The 22018-nt window shown below is 48.7% G+C and overlaps 1 long non-coding RNA gene across 4 annotated transcripts in view; it reads right to left on the bottom strand.

The window, feature by feature from the left end:
• The window catches only part of LOC125625458 (uncharacterized), a 149700-nt gene that overhangs the window by 5411 nt on the left and 122271 nt on the right, over positions 1 to 22018 (bottom strand). For all 4 annotated transcript variants that reach the window (XR_012665741.1, XR_007353559.2, XR_012665742.1 and 1 more), the window contains 2 exons: positions 9414 to 10200; positions 6252 to 8769 (listed from right to left, as the gene is read on the bottom strand). This is a non-coding gene — a long non-coding RNA (uncharacterized LOC125625458). The remainder of the gene's footprint in view (positions 1 to 6251; positions 8770 to 9413; positions 10201 to 22018) is intronic.

Below are 22018 nucleotides of genomic sequence, written 5' to 3'. Positions count from 1 at the left end.
GCTTGAGATCAGTCTCTAATGCAAGCCTGGTGGGTGTTCCCTGCTTTCTCGGGTTCTGCACTGGGGGGGCTGCCTCCCTCTTGCCTGTGGAAGCTGTTCCACTTTAATTAAATGGTATTTGGGCCTCAGGCTTACCCAGTTCCCTCTGTAGGCTGACGGCTAGACTATGCGCCTTGGGTGGCGGAAGCTGTGAGTTCAAATTTCCTCTGGTGCGTGGGCAGCTGTCTTTCTGGGGGTGCCTCCCTTCTTGCCTTTCAAAGCTGTTCCACTTGAATTAAATGGTATTTGGGACTCTCTTTGCTGCAATGCCCTCCGTAGGCTGATGGTCACACTGGGTACCTGAGATGCAGGTTCGAATCTCCCCTGGGGTGTATGTCCCTCTGGACCTTTCTCTATTAGTGAGGGGGTTGCCCGCTTCCTTCTTGCCTGTTGAAGCTGTTCCACTTTAGTTAAATACGTTCTGGGCCGGCCTCACAGCTACCCTCACTCTCTAGTCCAGTGGTTAGGATACTCGCCTGGGTTGGGGGAGATCCTGGTTCAAATCCCCCAGCTGCCTGTTCAGCAGGGATTTGCACAGGGATTTCCTGCCTCCTAGGCGACCGTCCTTTGGGTGGGCCATCCTTGTCCGAAGCCCCTCTCTTTCTCAAGAGGCCGTTGTCTTCTTGGGACGGAGAGGGGATTCGGACAGGGATCGCTCGCCAGTGACTCTCCCCAGGAGGCGGCGGCCCCCAGTTCACACCCCTCAAAAGAGCAGGGGAGTGCCCTGGGGTCTGCCACAACCTGGGCGTGTATCCTGATCAGGGTGGACAAGAGTGAGAGGGGGGTTTTACTGTAGAGCAGCATTGCCTCTTTAATTAAAAGAGCAAGAGGCCCTGTGCCAGGCCTCTTGCTCAGCTAGGAGGGGCCTCCTCTCACCCGCCAGAGGCCCTCCTGTCCCGCCGAGCGGGGATGCAAACCAGGGTCACCCGCAATCCAAGCGAGCGCCCTAACCCCCATACTGTAGAGGGACTTGAGAGCTTATCTCGCCCTGGTTAATATATAGTTAAAATGGAAGGCTTGAGCAGCAAGAGTTTGAGGTGCCCTCTTCCATCTCAATCAGCACCTAGGGGGGTTGAACCAGGAGCACACACGTGCCAGGTGAACACCCTAACCCCCATACCATAGAGGGCTTGAAGATCTTACCTCGCCCCGGTTAACATATAGTTAAAGTGGAAGGCTTGAGCAGTAAGAGATTGAGGCACCCCTCTGTTCTCCACCAACACAGAGGGGATTAGAACCAGCAACACCCACCATCCAAGCGAGCACCCTCACCCCCGTACCATAGAGGGACTTGAGAGCTTATCTCGCCCTGGTTAATACATAGTTAAAATGGAAGGCTCAAGCAGCAAGAGTTCAAGGTGCCCTCTCCCATCTCAATCAGCACCCAGGGGAGTTGAACCGGGAGCACACACACGCTAGGTGAACACCTTAGCCGCCATACCATAGAGGGCTTGCAGAGCTTCCTTTGCCCCAGTTAATATATAGTTAAAGCGGAACACTCGCGGGACAAGAGGTTAAGGTCCCAAGCCTTGATCTCAACAAAGAGAAAGGGGATTTGAACCAGCGACTCACTGCTTCTGAGACACAGAGCCCAACCACAGGACTACCCGGGTGGTGTTCCCAATTCTCATGTAATATTTACTGAAAGTGGCCCGCCTTCAAAAGAAGAGACTGAGGGATTCCCCCACATCCCACTCGCCAGGCATTTAGGCCTTTCAGTTGAGAGATAAGTCATCAAGGCTCAAGCCCCTTCTCTTCAAGAAGAAGAAAGAAGAGGATTTGAACCCCACGTGCCCACATGCTGGGCAGTTTGCCAAGCCACTAGTCTACCCAGGTCTGCCTGCCTGCTTTGCCTTTGCCCTAATGAATATGTAACGGAACGCGGCCCTCCCACAACAGAAAAGACCAAGAGAGCCCCCACATGGGAAAACCTCTGAGCCCAGCACTTAGGCAATTTGCCTGAGAGGCAGGAGATCAAAGTTCAAATCCCTTCTCAGCAAGAAGAAAGGGGCTTTGAACCCACGGCCTCCCACATACTGGGCACACACCACACCCCCCAGACTACAGCAGGCTGCTAGGTGGAGTGCTGGCCCCATGAATATGTCATGTAAAAGTGGAACAGCTTCAGCAGAAAAAGAAAGGCACAGGGGCCCACATGCCCCAGGAGAATCCCTCTTAGTCCAGAAGCTGGATACTCACTTGAGACCAGGGAGATGGCTGTTTAAGTCCTTCCTCAGCAAGCTGGGGGAGGAGTTGAACCAGCATCACCCACACACTGGGTAAGTGCCCAAACCACTGGACTACAGAGGGATTCACGTTGCAAGGCTGGCCAGTTACCACTTCATGGAAGTGGCACAGGCCCGACAAGCTACAACGAGCAAACCTCCTCAGGCGGTCCTTTACTTCAGTATTGGGGCTCACGCTTGAGAGACTGCAGAGCCCTCTTCAACTCCCCGCAGCTCATCAGGTGGGGAGAAGGAAATCGACCTAGCGTCTTCCCCTCCCAGGTACCGCCCTCTGCTTGCCAGCCACGGCCAGGAACCCCTCAGGTGACTTAGCGTGACCTGGTTAGGGACCGGCCCAATGCCCCACAAAACAGCCCAGGGGACGGAGGCGGAGGCCCCCTCGTGTAACTTTTAACCTCGTGGTTCGGGGCCTCGCCTGTGAGGGAGGTTGGTGGGGGGGAGCGTGCTTCTGGTTCAGCTGGGCAAAGAGACGGTTCAGGTTGGATCTGACAAGAGGGCTAGCCAGTCATGACTGGGGTGGGGAACGGGAATCGGGACGTGTTATTTACCCCTTCACGCAACGCAAGAACCGGGGTCACCCACTGAAATGAGTAGGCAGCAGCTTTAACCCAAACCAAAGGCAGTGCTTGGCCCTGCAACGCACGCTCAGCCTGTGGAAGTGGTTGCCGGTGGAGGTGGGGTGGGCCAAAACTGTAAGTGGGTTCGAAAAGAAAGACTGAGCAAGTTCGTGGCGAATGGGTCCATCCGTGGCTATTAGCCAAGACGGTCAGGGACGCAGCCCCGTGGTCCGGGCGTCCTTCCCCCGCTGACGGCCAGCTGCTGGGAGGGGGGCCCGACGGGACGGATCGCTTGAGAGTTGCCCTCTTCTGTTCACTGCCTTTGAAGCAGCCGGCGTTGGTCGCTGTCGGAAAGCAGGACAGTGGGCTAGCTGGGCCATGGGTCTGATGCATTATGGACATTCACCTTCTAACTCGCCCCTCTGCTGGATGAGCACAAGGGATTTGCGAAGGGCTCACCTACCGCCCGGGTGAGGGCCCTAATCATTGGGTGCTGGGCTAGAGTGACGGGAGCACCCTCACTTGAAGCTGTTACACTTTAATTGAAGGGCCCTGAGCCCAGTTAAAGGCTGCGGCTCCCTCTCTGATTCCGTGGTTAGGCTTCAGAGAGGGGCTAAGAGGCTGGCTCATTCAAATCCCCATTCTCCCCGCTGGGAAGGTTGTGGGGGGCTTTGACGAGTGCTGCCCTACAGGCTGTCTGTGTTCTGCGGTTCCGTAGCTCCAGTGGTGGGGGGGTCTTGTGATCCCTTCCTCTTGCTCGTTGAAGCTGTTCCACTTTAGTTAAGTGGGCTGTGGGCCGGCCTCACAGCTACCCTCACTCTTTAGTCCAGTGGTTAGGATACTCGCCTGGGTTGGGGGAGATCCTGGTTCAAATCCCCCAGCTGCCTGTTCAGCAGGGATTTGTACAGGGATTTCCTGCCTCCTAGGCGACTGTCCTTTGGGGTGGGCCATCCTTTTCCGAAGCCCCTCTCTTTCTCAAGAGGCCGTTGTCTTCTTGGGACGGAGAGGGGATTCGGACAGGGATCGCTCGCCAGTGACTCTCCCTAGGAGGTGGCGGCCCCCAGTTCACACCCCTCAAAAGAGCAGGGAAGTGCCCTGGGGTCTGCCACAACCTGGGTGTGTATCCTGATCAGGGTGGACAAGAGTGAGAGGAGGGTTTTACTGTAGAGCATCATTGCCTCTTTAATTAAAAGAGCAAGAGGCCCTGTGCCAGGCCTCTTGCTCAGCTAGGAGAGGCCTCCTCTCACCTGCCAGAGGCCCTCCTGTCCCACAGAGCAGGGATTTGAACCAGGGTCACCCGCAATCCAAGCAAGCACCCTAACCCCCGTACCATAGAGGGACTTGAGAGCTTAGCTCGCCCCGGTTAATATATAGTTAAAGTGGAAGGCTTGAGCGGTAAGAGATTGAGGCACCCCTCCATCAACACCGAGGGGATTAGAACCAGCATCACCCACCATCCAAGTGAGCACCCTAACCTCCGTACCGTAGAGGGATTTAAGAGCTTATCTCACTCTGGTTAATATATAGTTAAAGTGGAAGGCTCAAGCAGTAAAAGATTGAGGTACCCCTCTGTTCTCCACCAACACAGAGGGGATTAGAACCAGTGTCACCCACCATCCAAGCGAGCACCCTCACCCCTGTACCATAGAGGGACTTGTGAGTTTAAGCTCGCCCCGGTTAATAACTAGTTAAAGTAGAATGCTTGAGCGGTAAGAGATTGAGGCGCCCATCCCGTCTCCACCGACACAGAGTGGATTTGAACCAGCAGCTCACCGGTTCAGGGGGTAAGTAGCCAACCCACAGGACTACTGAGGGAGTCACAGAGAGTGACTGGCCCAATTCTCAGGTAATATTTACTGAAAGTGTCCCACCTTCAACAGAAAAGACAGAGGAAGTCCCCACAGCTCACTACTTCCTAGCCAGGCACTTAGGCCATTCAGTTGAGAGATAAATACTCAACTCCCTTTCTTCCAGAAGAAATGGGATAGGAACCACCAACCTCCCACAGGCTGGGCACACCCTCCAACCACTGGACTACCCAGAGCTGCTTGCTATGCCTTTGGCCCAAAGAATATGTAACCAAAGTGACCCTTTGAACCAGGGTCACACACAATCCAAGCGAGCACCCTAACCCTCATACCATAGGGTGCTTCAAGAGTTGCCTTTGCCCCGGTTAATATCTAGTTAAAGTGGAACATTTGTGAGGCAAGAGATCAAGGGGCCAACCCTTCTCAACAAACAGAAAGGGGGTTTGAGCCAGCAGCTCAGCGGGCAAGTAGCCAACCCATAGGGCTACCAAGGGAGTTACAGAGAGCGACAGGCCCAATTCTCAGGTAATATTTACTGAAAGTGGCCCACCTTCAACAGAGAGGACAAAGGGAGAGCCCACATCCCACTACCTCCTAGCTAGGCACTGAGGCCCTTCGGTTGAGAGATAAGTGCTCAACTCCCTTCTCAGCAAGAGGAAATGGAAGGAGAACCATCAGCCTACAGAAGGAACTGTGTCAGCCTGAGGCTGACACATTTAATTAAATTAAACCATTTAATTAAAGTGGAACAGCTTCCACAGGCAAGAGGGAGGCAACCCCCGCCCTTACATTGCAGAACCCCAAAGATTGGGGAACACCCACCAGGGCTGCATTTGCCACCTGTCCAAATCTCTTCTTAGCACAGGCACAAAGGGGATTTGTGGCAGGGTCCCTCACAGCCCTTGTGAGGACTCTAAGCATTGTACTAAAAGCTACCCAGAAGGTCTGTGCCTCCTTCCCCCTCTGCTCACATCTGTTTTGTGGGGTCTTTGGCAGGTACATATCTATCTCACACGCAATGGTTCATGTACCTACGTCACCTTACTCCAGGAGGGGTTCCTGGCTGCAGATCGCAAGTAGATCTAGGTCCCGAGCTGCTGAAAAGGGTCAGGGCTTAGCACCACCCCTCTTCTCAGCATCTCCCAGTGGCTAGCTTAGGCAGTTCCATGCCTGTCATTCTTGTTTTTATGTATCCCATTCTTTAGTACCTGTCTCTGCCCCTTCCTCCAAGACAGAGCCCAAGCCCCTAACTCAGGCATTGGGAATCCCATTGTTGTTCCAATGATTTTCTAGGCATCTAGAAGCCAGGGCAATGGTGAGATTGCCACATCTATATCCCTTTGTGGGTCTGGTCCACAGTGCTGAGACAGAGGGGAGCGGAGACAGGGTATACTTGGTCCATATTACTGGCAAAGAGCACTGTCACTGTAAGGGAGCTGAGAAGAGACATGCCACAATCCTATCGCCCTAAGACCAGAGGAGAGGGGTTGCTGAGAGTGGGCATGCTCAGTTCATACCACAGACACTTCACTAAGATGTGTAGCTCGAAAGCGTCTCTCTTTCACCAGGAGAAGTTGGTTCAATAAAAGTACCACACCCACCTGTTATATCCTGTTACATGACCTCAACCACACTGCAAACAACATAAAATGTGCAGTCAGGTAATACTTGGTCAGAGCCTTATCGTTTGTGCAAAGATGCTGATGCTTTCCACAGTCCTCGTTGAGTGACTACTCCATGGCCATGTCATGCCATACATCACGAAAGGGTCTGGCAGTCTAGTATACTGCACCCTATCAACTAGGGCATAATATATATCTGGCTTCTCCTCCTCCAGAAGTCTGGCTTCTGCTGCGTTTTACACAACCCCATCTAGCATAGTTCACATGACCACATTGCAATTCAAGTGCAATCATCTCTGCCAGCGTCTCAAACTACATGAACTTGTTATCCTCTCTCTTTGCTGCAGTGTATCCATCAGGAGTTGGGCAACATCCATTACATAGTTTTTCCAGAGCAGAAATTTATCTCAACAGTTTTTCCCTTGGGTAACCTAAGTGTCCATGAGCTGGTGGAGTGATAGGGTTCTGTTCTGTTCATGACGTCTGCCAGAAAATTCTGTGCTTCCACGCTCTTTTCTCTGTGTGCCTTGTCCACATCTTCAAATGCTTCCGTGCAAGGTCAAGCTTTCTCCAAGATGCGTCTCTTCTCATCTTCTGGGAGAACATGACTGTTCATGGAACTGCTGAGTGCCCTCCACTTCAAGCAATTCATTGCTTCATTCATAGGGTTGTGGATTCTAACTCCAGGGTTATGTGCTTTCCCTCTTAGAGCACGGCAGATGACTGAAGCACCACAGATGTTGGCTTCCATAAGGAGGTCTTCAAACTCACTTTCCTGTATCACACTGCCTATGTCACCCAAGAAATTCACTGTACGATGCACGCCTCCCATCTCAAAGCGGTCATTATCAAAGTCAGTTTGATTCCTCAACTGTGCTTTGCAATAAATTGCTTCATCATACATGACATAAGTCCAGTCTTGGCCCAGAGAGTGGAACATATCGTGAAAATATTTCGTCCTGGTGTGTGCTGTATTAACATCAGTTGCCAGTGCAGGAATCATTGCACAATAGCCAATATTCATAAAATATAAAATAGCAGACAGAAAAACTTCTCCAATCAGTCCATTCTACAAATAATGACAGATATTTTGATGTATTACATGGTTCAAACATACTCATACTGTCCTGTGACTACAGACTTCTGTCTTACCTGAAAACAAACAAGGATGGGAAAATACACAAAACATATCACCTGGGGCTAAATATTTCCCACACTTTCCAAAACAGCACTATTTTGATTACATAGTTGCATTATCAATTGTATTTAGAAAATTTCTGCTGATTGTGGTGAAAATTAGACTGTTTCTTAGAGTTATGGCCCTTTTGTGATTTTATGATTTTTCCAGATTGGATGCCCACTAACATTTGAACATTACATGATACAGAATAACTGCCCCACTTCCTGCATCTGCAAACACCCTCGTGATGACCACCAGATAGGTGCTTAACATGTGCTTAGCAATGAATTTTTTCTAGCTGATGTATTACCTTAATTCATTTATGAGACCCCTTTTTGAATCTGGCTAATGAGCAGAGGTTTTTAGATCCTGTCTTCAGTGCCCAGCCAAAATGGGGCAGCGGTAGGGCAAGGCTGGAGCTGGCATGTCTTTACAGGTTGCTTGTAACGCAGAGTAACTCAGTTCATGATATGGCGGGCCGGGCTTTCTGAGACCCATCAGCAAGAACAGTGGCAAAATGTTTGGTAAATCGCGCCTTACGGCCCCTTGTTGAGTGCAGTTATATTTAGTGCATTTATTCATCCATCATTAAAACATCGTGTGTTTCTGGGTAGCTGGGAATGACAATAAGAAACAGGGCCCACATCACTGTCATTGGTCCAGCTGTGCAGGCTACAGCTGCATGTTTAACATGTTATTCTTTATATCTAACCTCTACCCCCATCTTGTGTTTTGACCAAAACAAGGAGGCAATCAGCTGAAAGGGGGCTTTTCCTCAAAGCAAAATGTTATAGATTTATCAGCTCCACCCCCCTTCTTTCCCTCTCATCTTTTCCAAAGTGACTTGCAAGAAAAGAGATTCTTTTGCTTCTTGATGACCGAGCTGGAGGGCCTGAAAGTTCCCCTCGTGCCCTCAGAAAATCTCCCTTTTCAGTGTTCTAACTTAAAAATAAAGTCTGGTTTTGGTGGCAATCTCCTTGGAGGAGCAGCAAACTGCAACATGGGGGACCCTTCAGAGACCTTTTCTCCCAACTGTTCAAATAGCATTTCTGTTCAGTACGTATTACAAAAATCCTTTGTCTGTTCCTTGGATTTCACTTCCTTGCTGCTTATGATGCCATTATCACATAGTGCTTGTCTGTTTCCAGTTAATTTCACTTGGGCTGGATTAGCTGAGCCCTCTGCTCAATGTATTACATGTATCAGATGAAGTGGGTCTTCACCCACAAAAGCTCATGCTCCAATATGTCTGTTAGTCTATAAGGTGCCACAGGACTCTTTGCTGCTCAATGTAGAGATTCTTATAGGTCAGGAGATCTGTATAGCAGATTAGAAAACACCATACAAAATTTTTTTAGAAAAGCCTATCAGACTGCCTTTACACATCAGTCAAAAAGAGGGATATCACCTCACCCGTCTCCCTTTGTGGACCAGCATCCAGACCCTCCAGTTAGCTCATGTCTGTTCAATTCCCATAAAATACAGCATCCACCCACTTTCCTCAATACTCAGTACTCAGTTATCCATTAGTACCAATCGTCTCAGCCCTCCCTCAGAGCTTGTGATTAGAGAATTGCACCATAGCCCCCCCTCAAAGTCTTCCCATCTCTGTCCATACTAATGGTTACCTTAAGCTCGGTGCATTTAAAGCACCAGCTGCTGTAAGGGAGAGGTCATGCTTGGTGTATACTCATCATATCTTTAATAATAGCTCTGATTTCAACAGCTATTTGTACTGTCTGGATTATGAAAGTGAAGTATTGCTGTCCCATCTCACTGCCTCCAGGCCTCTGATTGTTGGCTGGATTTTGATCTTTGCAGGTTACAGGCTGTGACAGGGTGTGCACTAGGCAGGAAAGGGTTAATCCCCCACTATGGGCCGAGAAAGCCCCGCCCCTCAGACCGTGCTGGGCATGCTCCAAATGCTGTGCTAGTATAAAAGGAGAGCAGCTCAGCTCAACCTGGTTTGTCTGCCAAGAAGGAAGGATATGTGGTGGAGGCTGTAGTGCAGGAGCTGGAGATCCTGTGACCTGGACTGAAGACCTGTTGCCCTGTGGACTGCAGCTTCAGGAACCTGGTAGGAAGTGACCCAGGAAGGGTGGGTGAGTGAGTGAGTGCTATCTCCCACCCATCTAAGGCTAGCATGTTGAGGTTGGATTCCCTACTGACCCAGCGGTAGATCACTCTGCCATTAAGGCACAAGGTTGGGACCCAGTGAAGTCAGGTGGGCCTGGGTCCCCCTACCCTGGCTGCCACCCCATCTGGTGGTGGCCCCTGGATCTAGCTGCTAGGCCATGCTGCCCTGTACCTGAAGGCTGTGGTAGGGATTCTGGCCATTGGACCTCATCATGGTGATGCCCACGACAGTCTGGTATTGTAACTGTGGCACCACACCCACTATCCACCCTGCCAGGAGATGGGGTGTGCATACACTGCCACACAGACCCAGAGATAAATGTTTCGAAATTACAAAAAACAAAAGCTAGTGTTCTTGGAGCAGCCCATAACAGCCACATGTTTTCCCAAGGCACAAAAGGCAGGTAGGCACCCTACTCCACTTTGTGCCTTTGAAAATGCCCCTGGTCTGCACTATGAGCTTGGATTATTGTCATTTCCTCCCAGGAAATTTTAGTTGAAAAAAGAAAACCATCCCTTGTGCAGTTAATTGTAGCTGCATGAGGTTCAGATGAGCAGGCTCTCTCCCATTGGGGTGCTGAAGGTGCTCCAGTCTTCTGCAGGGTCTTGTAACTGTGTGGGGGGAAACCAGATGAGGTTAGACAGTAAGGAGGAAAGGTGCATTAGTTATAGTTATAATTATTATAGTATACTCTGTGCATTGGGAAAGAGGGGAAGTATGCCGTGTTCTGCTGCTATGCCAACACTTTGGTTTTTGACTGTTGTTCCTTTTGCATGTTGCAAAATCCTCAGCCTGGTTGCTCTCCCTTGTCCTGCCACACCTCACGTCAGCTATTGCTTCTGAGATAAATTCCTCTAATGTGTGTGTTTTTGTTTCTTAAATGCTCCTGGTATTCTCTCCCATCATCCTCCTGCAAAACAACTGTCATAACTGTAGGGGTAGCCTAAATTCCCCCTTATCTGTATGGGGTTAAGAAGCTCAAGTAACCTGGTTGGCACCTGACCAATGGGGACAAAAGATACTTTCAAATCCGGGGTGTGTGTGGTGGGGGTTGTTTTGGGTTCTTTGTTTTCTGTGGCCGTTTGCTCTTGGGACTAAGAGGGACCGGACATCAATCCATGTTCTCCAAATCTCCCTGAACAAGTCTCTCATATTTCAAACTTGTAAGTAACAGCCAGGCAAAGCATATTCGTTTACCTTTGTTTTCTCAACTTGTGAATTTTCCCTTTGCTAGAGGGAGGTTTATTTCTGTTTTGTTGTAACTTTGAAATTAAGGCTAGAGGGGGTTCCTCTGTGCTCTTTGAATTTTCTGCTACTTTGTAAGATTAACTACCAGCCTAAGTTTACAGACGTGATTCTTTTACCCTTTTCTCTTTAAATAAAATCTTTCTTTTTAAGAACCTGACTGATTTTTCCATTGTTCCAAGACCCAGGGGTTTGGGTCTTTGATCATGTTGTAACTAGTTGGTTAGGATATTCTCAAGCCTCCCCAGGAAAGGGGGTGTATAGGCTTTGGGGGAAATAGGACGCCAAGTAGTCCTTTCCCTGATTGTTTTTAAATCACTTGGTGGTGGCAGTGATCCCAAGGCAAGCATGGGATCTGTGTTTTGGGGAAGTTTTAACCTAAACTGGTAAGAATAAGCCTAGGGGGTCTTTCATGTGGGTCCCCACATCTGTACCTCAGAGTTCAGAGTGGGGAAGGAACCCTGGCAACAACATACCAACAAAGTAAACCAACCTTGCATAAATTGTCCCTATTCCTTACTTCTGAGCAGAGACAGCTGTGACTGATTCAAGCAAAATACCTTTCATCTGGTCTACAAAACCCAGGCTAATCTTCACACTGAACCAAAGCGGGTCCTTCCTGATCACATGCTTGCACTGCTAGAGCAGGGACCGTGGATATAATACTTGGGAGCCACTACAAATGCTTTGGAAAAGGCTCTGCCATGGTAGTAAACAGCTAGTGCATCTAATCCATTTTCCAAGCACATTTGCAAGATACATAATTAAGAGCTCTGCTGAGGGGAAAAGTAAAGCAAACCATTAGATTTGTTTTGAACATTACAGCTACTGTAATGCCCACTCAGGACCTTCTTTCAAGGCAGACAATATTAAGGTGATCCTTAAGAAATGGCCCAGGGACTTCCTGTTGATGACTATTAGTATTGATATTAATTTTGAGTAAATATTTGCAGTTCCAGTTCCCATAGAATTAAGCACAAAGAATGCGTCCTGCAGGTTGTTACACCAATTCAGATGATGATTCCTGTGTGTTCCCTCCTCTGATTTCCAGGTCTACTTTTTAATTCTGTTCTGCTGTATACTGGAAAAATAAAGGGCCATCTCCTCAGCTCTGCATAATTCAAAGGTGCTTTGCCAGTCTCTGCTAGCTGGACCCAGATCTGTCCAGATAATAACATGAATCATAGGACTTCAAAGTGCAGAGCCAAATTCTGTGGTCCGTTACCCTGGTATATATGCAGAGCAAATCCAGTGCTTTATCAGTGTAACTGAGGGAAAGAGCCTGCTCACAAGTCACATTTTGACTGGAGTAGTATCCTCTCAAAAAAAATATAAGGAAGAAAAACTTCAGAGGAGAGTTATTTAGACTGACAGACTGGCATCGTGAGGTGACTCCACCTTCTTCCAGGGTTAGGGATGTGCCAACTCAAGAACAAAGGAGGTAGTGTTTCTCTTCTGACTTGAATGTGTTCACCTGTTTTTCATAGGTAAACAAACATCTGCTGCACACTGAATATTCACTACAGAAAGGCAGGGTGATGCTCCAACTTTGCCTGGCTAAGGGCTGGGCAAGCAAATTACCAGCAACCTAAGCACCCTTACTATTTTATTTATTATTCTCATAGTGCAAGGCAAGTCGCATCACAAAGAACCATAAACACAGCATACGGGAGTCCTTGGCCTGCTATCATCTTCCACATTTCAGTCTTTACACCACCTTAAGAAGCGCATCACGCTGCCCCATGAACCACATGTGCTGTGGGTGCCCTCTGCCCCTGGCACTTGGCATCAGTCCCTGCAAGACTTGCCTCAGCAATCTTCATTCTGCTCATCGACTCACATCTCCCACAAACTCAAGTTTTCTTCGTCTCATCGTCTTGACACTATCTGGTATCACTCTGGTTAGGCAGTAAAACTGGCTGATTACTTGCTCATTAATTGTGTGGTAGATATAGCTCACATGCAGCAACCACCTGTAACATTTCAGTTCAAAGGCAGAAGCATGTAGCAAGATACTGAAGACGAGAGACTGCAGCAATTTCATTTTACATTTGGTTATACCTTTGCTTCGCCAAATGTGGCTGGTGTTGCTAGACCAGCAGTCACAAGTCCAGTTCTAGCTAACTGATGTGTAACATCTCTTGTAGCCATGCTACCCAACATTTGAAGGGCTCAACACACTCCAATGCCGCCTCTGATTTGGGCAGGAATGGCTTTGCCTTCTCAACAGACTTAGATGTCCCCATAGTTCTAAAAATCTCATGAAAAGACAAACGCTTCTGCTTCCACCCTTCTCTTTCTAGCAATGTTTGCACCTCTTCTAGTGACAGTCCAGTCAGGTCAATCTCATCGGGGCCTCACTAAAGCTCCATAAATTGACTTCTGTCCTGCTTGTCCTCAAAATAGAGGTGCAGCCTGGGGAGAGAAAGTATGAGGTTTTCCAAAGCACTCAGCTTTGGCCATAGTCTGCTCCCATTAATGAAGCAAGTGAATGATAAACCCCCATTGACCTCAATGGTAGAAGAGAGGCCGATGCTGAGTTTCAGAAAATCCCTGCCGAAAGGTCGCCGAGAAAGATGGGGAAATTAATTTATACATTTCGATCTTCCTTTCAATCTGTGGGCATTGCAAAATCACACACACTCGGTACACATACGTGGTGCTTTGCAGACGTACCTAGGTTCTGTGGCTTGGCTGCCTGGCTCAACATGGAGCATCATATGCGGGGGCCTGTACACTTGGCAAGTCCCAACTCTATAATTCCGAGGAGGCAAACTGCAGGTTGCACCCTAGCTCTCCCTGGGTTTCCGTTTTTGTCTGCACCCTCCATTGTAGAATATAGTGGCCACCTCTTTTGCAGGGCTAGCCTCACTGGGAGGGAAGCGGTAAGGCTAACAGGCTGTCATCTTCCTGGGAGAAGGATGAGTCAGGACTTTGGTTTTAATTAGTAAGTTTTTGATTCTCCAAAAGAGGGCATAATTTTTTTTACCTGCTCTAGTTACAAGCATAGCTGCAAGATTCAGGCTGCTTGTCACAGACTAGGCCCTTTGATTCTTTGTCCCTCTAGCTTCTGGATTAGCTAACCACAGCCCATGCAGTCTACTATCACCACACAGGGTCTCCCTGAGTCCTGGCCTGGATGGCGCACTCTTCTGTATAATGCACCTAGCCCAAAAGGAAGAGACCAACTTCCCCATTAAAATACCCTCAGTACGGCTGTGGGGCTGGATTGTTCCCCTTTACCGCAGAGGTTGCTCTCGGGGATTCCATTCCCAGGTGATAGAACGAGCACTGCAAAGTTTGGCCCCCGGGAGAGGGATACAGGGTAATGCCATTCTGCAAGCCAGGGGAGGCTAACATGGTTGCTAGCGATAAGGAGCCACAGCACTCCATGTGGGGGTTCCTTCTCTCCCCCTTCCCTGCTAATGCACCAGGGGTAAGTGCACCAAGGAAAACAGCTGAGTCAGCGAAGCCAGAGGCCCCTTGCGGCTGAAGCCGCCTCAGCAAGCCCATTTCTGAAAATCAAAACACCAGGAAAGCTTTGGGGGGGAGACCCAGAATGAGAGCACGGGAGAGGCTGGGCAATTTACTTCAGCTCCAGGCAGCGGCAGCAGCTAACGGGGCTGACAAGTTGCGTGTGTTGTACATGCCCATTAACTCGCTTACTCAAAAAATGCATCGTTACTGCAGCTTCAACGTGTCACAGCTGCACGTGGCACTTCAGCCACGGGGAGACATTGAGCATCTCTCAAAGAAAGCCACTTACCAGCCTGTCAGGAGAAATGACCACTTTTAAAAGGGTATTCAGGGGGAAATATGGGGAACTGACCTGCTGCAGTCACATTTTCCTGATAGATTACATGTGCAGCATCAAAATTATACTAGGCCTGTAACCTAGGTCTACGTGCATGCTGCCAGCACGGCCCCGCTGTAGTTAACAGCGCAAAGGCATCTCCACTGCAACCCCTATTTTCACAGGCTTCCTTACAAATAAAAAAATTACCCCTTGGAATGAAATGATCCAGGTTTTGCTCTTGGCCCAGAGATGTTTTTTTGCGGGGGTGAGGGGAAATTGTTGCTGTTAGCGTGGGGGGGGTGAGAAATGTGAACAAAGCCCTGCCAGCTATTTGAGTTTGTAGGATGAAAGAGGGAAACCTAAAATAGCCTCTCCTGGAGCTGAAAGAGTCCAACCCCAATTTATTCTTTTTGAAACACATCCAGCGACACACAGCTGCACTCTAATACCTCGAAATTAGGCTCAGGCGAATTACCCAGTGAGGGACAGCGCCTATGCTGGGCTTCAGGAGGAGGGGGCAGGACAACGGGTTAGAGTTAAGAAAACTCAAACCCAAACTGGTTATTGGGGAACATTGTGTGTGAAGCATGTGCAGAAGGAAATGTAGGTAAATTTGGAGATGCACAATGAAGGTTAGATGCAGAGGGGCCTCTGAGGTTTCTACTTGGCAAAATTCCCATTGACCTAAGTAATGGCTGAGGACTTTGACCATTGGCTCTTAAATTATGATGTAGAATTAAGAATAACACCCCCTGTTGCTGTACACATGTGTAGACACACACAAATTAAGACAGTCCATGACCCACACAGCTTACATTAGCAGTACAAAGTGAGAGGCTACCAGTGGATACAGCAAACAGGGTGGAAGTAGCACATGATGTCAAGAGAGCAATCCTGAGTAGTGTGACCAGCAGGGTAATAAGGAGAGTTATGCTGGCTGGGGGTGGGTACACTCCAGAGCTCAGTGTGACTCTCACAACTGGGTATGAGGCAGCATAGGGGCTCTGGGTGGTGCAGGTAACCAAACTGGGGAGGTGCAGTAGGACCATTGTCCTTCCCTCCCCTCCATCCAATAGTCAGGCATGGTGGCTGAACTTGCCATCTTGATGGACTTGTCTCCTGGGCCAAGCAGGAAGAGATGGTTTAATTAGCTCCTTCTGCAGCAGTAATCGGAGAGGGAATGTGAGGAGGGCAGTAAAACCCCAGCTGGTTGGACTCTGCCAAGGCAGTGCTGCAGTGTCTGTTCCTGTGTCCATGCAGGCCTAGATATGCTCCCCATGTGAGCCCCGGGTGCAAATTCAGGAAAATAGGGTTGATTTTGCCTGGTCTTAGCTTCCCGTCTCTCCCACCACCAGCCTTTAAGCCACCCAGTCTTGGCATGGCCTATTTCTTAATAAATGAATCCAGAGCAGAGTCTGCCCCACAAGCTGCTGTGGTCTGTTTGCAGCCTTCTCAGAGGAAGAACTAGGTAAGGAGCGAGGCCCTGGTCACCAGAGGTTGCAGTGAGAACATCTGGGGAAGGGGCAGGGATGTCTGTGATGGGGCAGACCTTGGGTGCTATCCTTGCTCTCAGATAAAACAAAAGCAGCTACCTCCTCCAGTAGCTCGGAGCCATAGAGAACCCAGGCTACCTGGGATGCATGAAAATGTGCTGGTTACCTGAACCCATATGGGGCTAGAGAGTAGCTCCATGTAAATGTACCTGGCTCAAGTCAAGCCTATAACCAGTGGAAGGTGAGCAAACTTCCCTCCCCCAGCTGTGCCAGTGTTCCTCAGCCTGTCCGAAGACACCCCCTGTTACTCCCATCGTGCGTCTCTGTCCCTGCACAATGCAAATCAGTTTTGACCTCCAACACCCCCGGCTATTGCAGCTCTGAGGCCCCCACCCCCACAGCTCTGCCAACACACCTCAGTGCCTGAGCCCAGCTCCCTCCATCTCTTCCCTTTCTCCCTTTGTCAGATTCCCTGACAGTAACTCAAGGGCCCTGTGGCTCTGGAGAGGAATCACATCGCTGTGCTTCCCCTGCAGTGTGTTCTGAGCCTGCCTGACCTGCATGCAGGGAGCTCAAGGCTTTCCTAATTACAGTGTGAGCAAACCCCAGTGGACAGCTCCTTTTCCAGTTGCAGTGGAGCAGAGTTAGTGGGGAGTGAGGCCAAGCTGCAGAAATGAGACAGGAGAAAGGGCATGCAGGATAGTATTTTGTGCCTGGCTTAATCGCAGGATTCACCTGCCTGACACTTTTCACACAGCAAAACTCCACTTCCCCACAGTGGCAGAGAGTACAGTCAGCCTGGATCACCGTGCCTGTGCTCCTCAGGCTGACTTGCCTGCTAGCCTTTGCCTTTCACTTCAGTGGCGCCAGAAAGTGGCAGCCCCCTGGGCCATTAAATCTGGGTCATTTTTAGCCAGGGAAAGAACCTACCTCCTTTACATACACATTTCTTGAGAGCGAGGGGACTCAATTCATCACTCAACCCCCACACCTCACCTCCTCCAGGCTTGGCAGCTGTTGGCATTTATTTTTCTAAAACAGCGATGCCTGCCTTTTACCTGTGGCCAGGATGGTATTTTCCAAAGGGGTCCAGGAATCCTCCATCTAGTGTTTATGCCTGGTTAAAGCTCATTAAAGCCTTTGTTAGTGGAGCTGACTGACAAGGAGAGTGGATTAATATTAGAACACCCTGTCAAAAGTGGTGAAAAGGCTGGATTGATTTTATAGGAAGTTTAGTCAGAGCTCTGTGTAAAGGCCTTGGGGGGTTACACTGCAGTGAATCAATCTCCTACATTAGCAAGTCCCTCCGGGAATAGTCAACTTCAGCGTTTATTACAGCCAAGGCTGCATTTCACAGGTATGGCATTCACTTTCTTCTCTTTTTAAATAATCTGCTGCTTGAAATGGCAGCCCCATAGACTGTCAGCTGAGATCGTGCTACTAGTGGTGATGGCAGACCATGCAAGTTGGGGGTGAAGGGAATAAAAAGCATGACTTGTTTGCTTAGTGCAGGACTTCATGCACTGGATGAAGTGTGGGATTTGCTCTATCTTACCTGATGCTCAACACTTCTGCTATTCCAGCCGGGGCCTTTACATATCCCTGGCAATACTTTTGCAGCATCAAATTGTGATCCCATAAACAGTTCATCCAATGCACTTCAGTCAGCTCCCCTGTTACTGCAGTCTTTGAGCTCGCCATACACAGCTTTGCCAGTGTACCTGACTCCTGACCTGAAGCACTTCCTGCTATCTCAGTCCTCAAACCGGTGCCACCAGCAATGAAGCTGGCAAGTGGATTATCCAAGGTCTAGGCAGGTGTAATGTATGGGCTAAATAATCAGCCAGCTTTACTATGACCACGAGGCACAAAGTACCTTTGTTTCCTGTTGACTGGAGTGCCTGGAACCGTGGTGATGTCACCCATGGTCATGTGCCAGTGACTGGCAGTGATAGGCAACTTCCCAAACCTCTCTCACCTGAGATTTCACTGGGGTTTTCTGTGCTTGTTTTTCTTACATTTTGGTTTTGTGAGGGTTTTTTTCCGCTCCAGAAATGCGCCACATCCAGCTCCAATAGGCACCAAGGGCTTTTTCAATTGCTGGTTGAAAGGAAAATAGTTTCTGCTTTTCAAAGTCTTGTCTCCCCCGCCACACAGCATCCGTGGGTTAGACTGCCTTCCACATGGCTGCTCAGACACAGTTGTGTTTATGTCAATCCTCTTGATACTAGTTGTGAGCCCTCTCTTGTGTACCAAGGTTCCCCGCTTCTGAAGTTTCTGCTTAGAGATGCAATTTGCAAAAGGGCAGGTTGTCATGTTTCCTTTTTTTCTCTTGGTGGAAACCAAACCTTGGGGCCTACTTTTTATTTTGGGGTCATATCATAATTTACCTTGATAGCTCTCATCCTGGTATCCAGGTGTAGTCAGATGAGTCCCTGAAACATAAACCCTTGTATCAGAGGCCTGGAATGAGGCCTGCAGCCTGAACTAAAGTAATGGTCAAGACCTTGCTAACATAAAGCAAAAGTTATGCTATGAGCCAGAGGTAGGCCCTGCTCACAGAAGTTGGCAAGAAGGCAGCTGCTAAAAGCACATATACACATATAAGCACTAATAAGATAAGCATGTGCCAGGATGGCATCAGAACATCCTGGTATGAACACATCCCACAGAGATAACAAGGAACAGGCAGACCCATCCTAAAGACAGGGTCAAAAGGACAATATGATGGATAGACTTGTTGTTTTGAACCAACCTGTACTGGGGAGAGGCAGCACCCTAATGCGTAGGGGGGCTGTACCTCAATGTATCAGGAGTGGTGTAACCTATTTGTACCTGTGTATAAGAATGTATCCCTGAGGGAAGGAGTATTTGTGGCACCTTAGACAAACACATTTATTTGAGCATAAGCTTTTGTGAGCTACAGCTCACCTCATCAGATGCATTCAGTGGAAAATACAGTGGGGAGATTTATATACATAGAGAAACAATGCGTGTTACCCACTGTAACGAGAGTGATCACTTAAGGTGAGCTATTACCAGCAGGAGAGCGGGGCGGGGGGGAAGAGGAGACGGGACCTTTTGTAGTGATCAAGGTGGGCCATTTCCACCAGTTGACAAGAACGTCTGAGGAACAGTTGGGGGGAGAATAAACATTGGGAGTGGATGGGTCATTACACAAAGTAAATTATTTCCCCGTCTCTATTCAAGCCTAAGTTAATTGTATCCAGTTTGCAAATTAATTCCAATTCAGCAGTCTCTCATTGGAGTCTGTTTTTGAAGTTTTTGTTGAAGAATTGCAACTTTTAGGTCTGTAATGGAGTGACCAGAGACTGAAGTGTTCTCCAACTGGTTACTGAATGTTATAATTCTTGATGTCTGATTTGTGTCCATTTATTCTTTTACGTAAAGACTGTCCAGTTTGACCAATGTACATGGCAGAGGGGCATTGCTGGCACATGATGGCATATATCACATTGGTAGATGTGCATGTGAACGAGCCTCTGATAGTGTGGCTGATGTGATTAGGCCCTATGATGGTGTCCCCTGAATAGATATGTGGGCACAGTTGGCAACGGGCTTTGTTGCAAGGATAGGTTCCTGGGTTAGTGGTTCTGTTGTGTGGTGTGTGGTTGCTGGTGAGTATTTGCTTCAGGTTGTGGGGCTGTTTGTAAGCAAGGACTGGCCTGTCTCCCAAGATCTGAGAGAGTGATGGGTTGTCCTTCAGGATAGGTTGTAGATCTAGGTTGATGATGCGTTGGAGAGGTTTTAGTTGGGGGCTGAAGGTGACGGCTAGTGGCGTTCTATTCTTTTCTTTGTTGGGCCTATCCTGTATTAGGTGACTTCTGGGTACTCTTCCGGCTCTGTCAATCTGTTTCTTCACTTCCGCAGGTGGGTATTGTAGTTGTAAGAACGCTTGATAGAGATCTTGTAGGTGTTTGTCTGTCTGAGGGGTTGGAGCAAATGCGGTTGTATCGCAGAGCTTGGCTGTAGACGATGGATCGTGTGGTGTGGTCAGGGTGAAAGCTGGAGGCATGTAGGTAGGAATAGCGGTCAGTAGGTTTCCGGTATAGGGTGGTGTTTGTGACCATCGTTTATTAGCACTGTAGTGTCCAGGAAGTGGATCTCTTGTGTGGACTGGTCCAGGCTGAGGTTGATGGTGGGATGGAAATTGTTGAAATCATGGTGGAATTCCTCAAGGGCTTCTTTTCCATGGGTCCAGATGATGTCCTCAATGTAGCACAAGTAGAGTAGGAGCATTAGGGGACGAGAGCTGAGGAAGCGTTGTTCTAAGTCGGCCATAAAAATGTTGGCATACTGTGGGGCCATGCGGGTACCCATAGCAGTGCCACTGATTTGAAGATATACATTGTCCCCAAATGTGAAATAGTTATGGGTAAGGACAAAGTTCAGCCACCAGGTTTGCTGTGACATTATCAGGGATACTGTTCCTGACGGCTTGTAGTCCATCTTTGTGTGGAATGTTGGTGTAGAGGGCTTCTACATCCATAGTGGCCAGGATGGTGACTTCAGGAAGATCACCGATGGATTGTAGTTTCCTCAGGAAGTCAGTGGTGTCTCGAAGATAACTGGGAGTGCTGGTAGCGTAGGGCCTGAGGAGGGAGTCTACATAGCCAGACAATCCTGCTGTCAGGGTGCCAATGCCTGATATGATGGGGCCTCTAGGATTTCCAGGTTTATGGATCTTGGGTAGCAGAATACCCCAGATCGGGATTCCAGGGGTGTGTCTGTGCGGATTTGTTCTTGTGCTTTTTCAGGGAGTTTCTTGAGCAAATGGTGTAGCTTCTTTTGGTAACCCTCAGTGGGATCAGAGGGTAATGGCTCACCTGGATTATCACTACAAAAGGTTTTTCCCCCCTGCTCTCCTGCTGGTAATAGCTCACCTTAAGTGATCACTCTCATTAGTGTGTATGGTAGCACCCATTGTTTCATGTTCTCTATGTATATAAATCTCCCCACTGTATTTTCCACTGAATGCATCTGATGAAGTGAGCTGTAGCTCAAGAAAGCTTATGCTCAAATAAATTTGTTAGTCTCTAAGGTGCCACAAGTCCTTCTTTTCTTTCTGCGAATACAGACTAACACGGCTGCTACTCTGACACCTATCCCTGAGTGGACGTCTTTGTCTGGCCTAGGGAGCAGTGGCAAATCCCGCCACTGACTGAGCCGGTCCATTGTCAGGGAGCACATACGTACTAGCAGAACTGTAGACATCTGATCCGGGGCACTAGAGACTGTTTCATTTGACAGTAAACCTGGCCGGGTGCCTTTGTACCTTCTTAGAGTCTCTGGGCATTGGGCAGTTTGTTCAAGATCTGCTGTGCCAGCTATCTGTGCAGAGCTAGGATAGCACACAGGGAGAACACACACACAGCCGACTGGTATCCTAGAACAGAGCAGAGCACCACACTGGTGGCATCTGACACCACCAGGTAACAAAAATAATACATGTAGAGAAACATCTTGCATCTGGGATCTGAGAGCTTTTACCACATTAATTAAACGAAGTCCCACAATATCCAGGGAGGGAGTTATTGACATCCCTTACGCAGATATGTTAATAGAGAAAGAGGGCCAAGTTCAGAGGTAATGTAGGCTAGACCCCCACTAACCCAGTTAGACCTAATTGCATACACTGATTGACACAGCAGGAAGTGAAAGGGAGACTAAGATGATGTAGGTTACATGCCACCAAGGTGTAAGTTAAAATAGGGTACAGCTTATGTTCGCATACACATTCGGACACCCCCCCCCGTTGTTGGCTTTGCTTGGTATACTCTTCTCTTCTGACATCTTAATGTCTGGATTCACTTACCCTCACTTAACCTCTGTAGGTCAGTTTCCGAGGGGGTGGGGATGCATAAGAGCTGGTTT

This window comes from Caretta caretta, chromosome 22 (assembly GCF_965140235.1).
Source record: "Caretta caretta isolate rCarCar2 chromosome 22, rCarCar1.hap1, whole genome shotgun sequence".
NCBI classification, from domain to species: Eukaryota; Metazoa; Chordata; order Testudines; family Cheloniidae; genus Caretta; species Caretta caretta.
The sequence above is the reverse complement of the archived record's forward strand: the minus strand, read 5'-3'. Positions and strand labels throughout refer to the sequence as shown.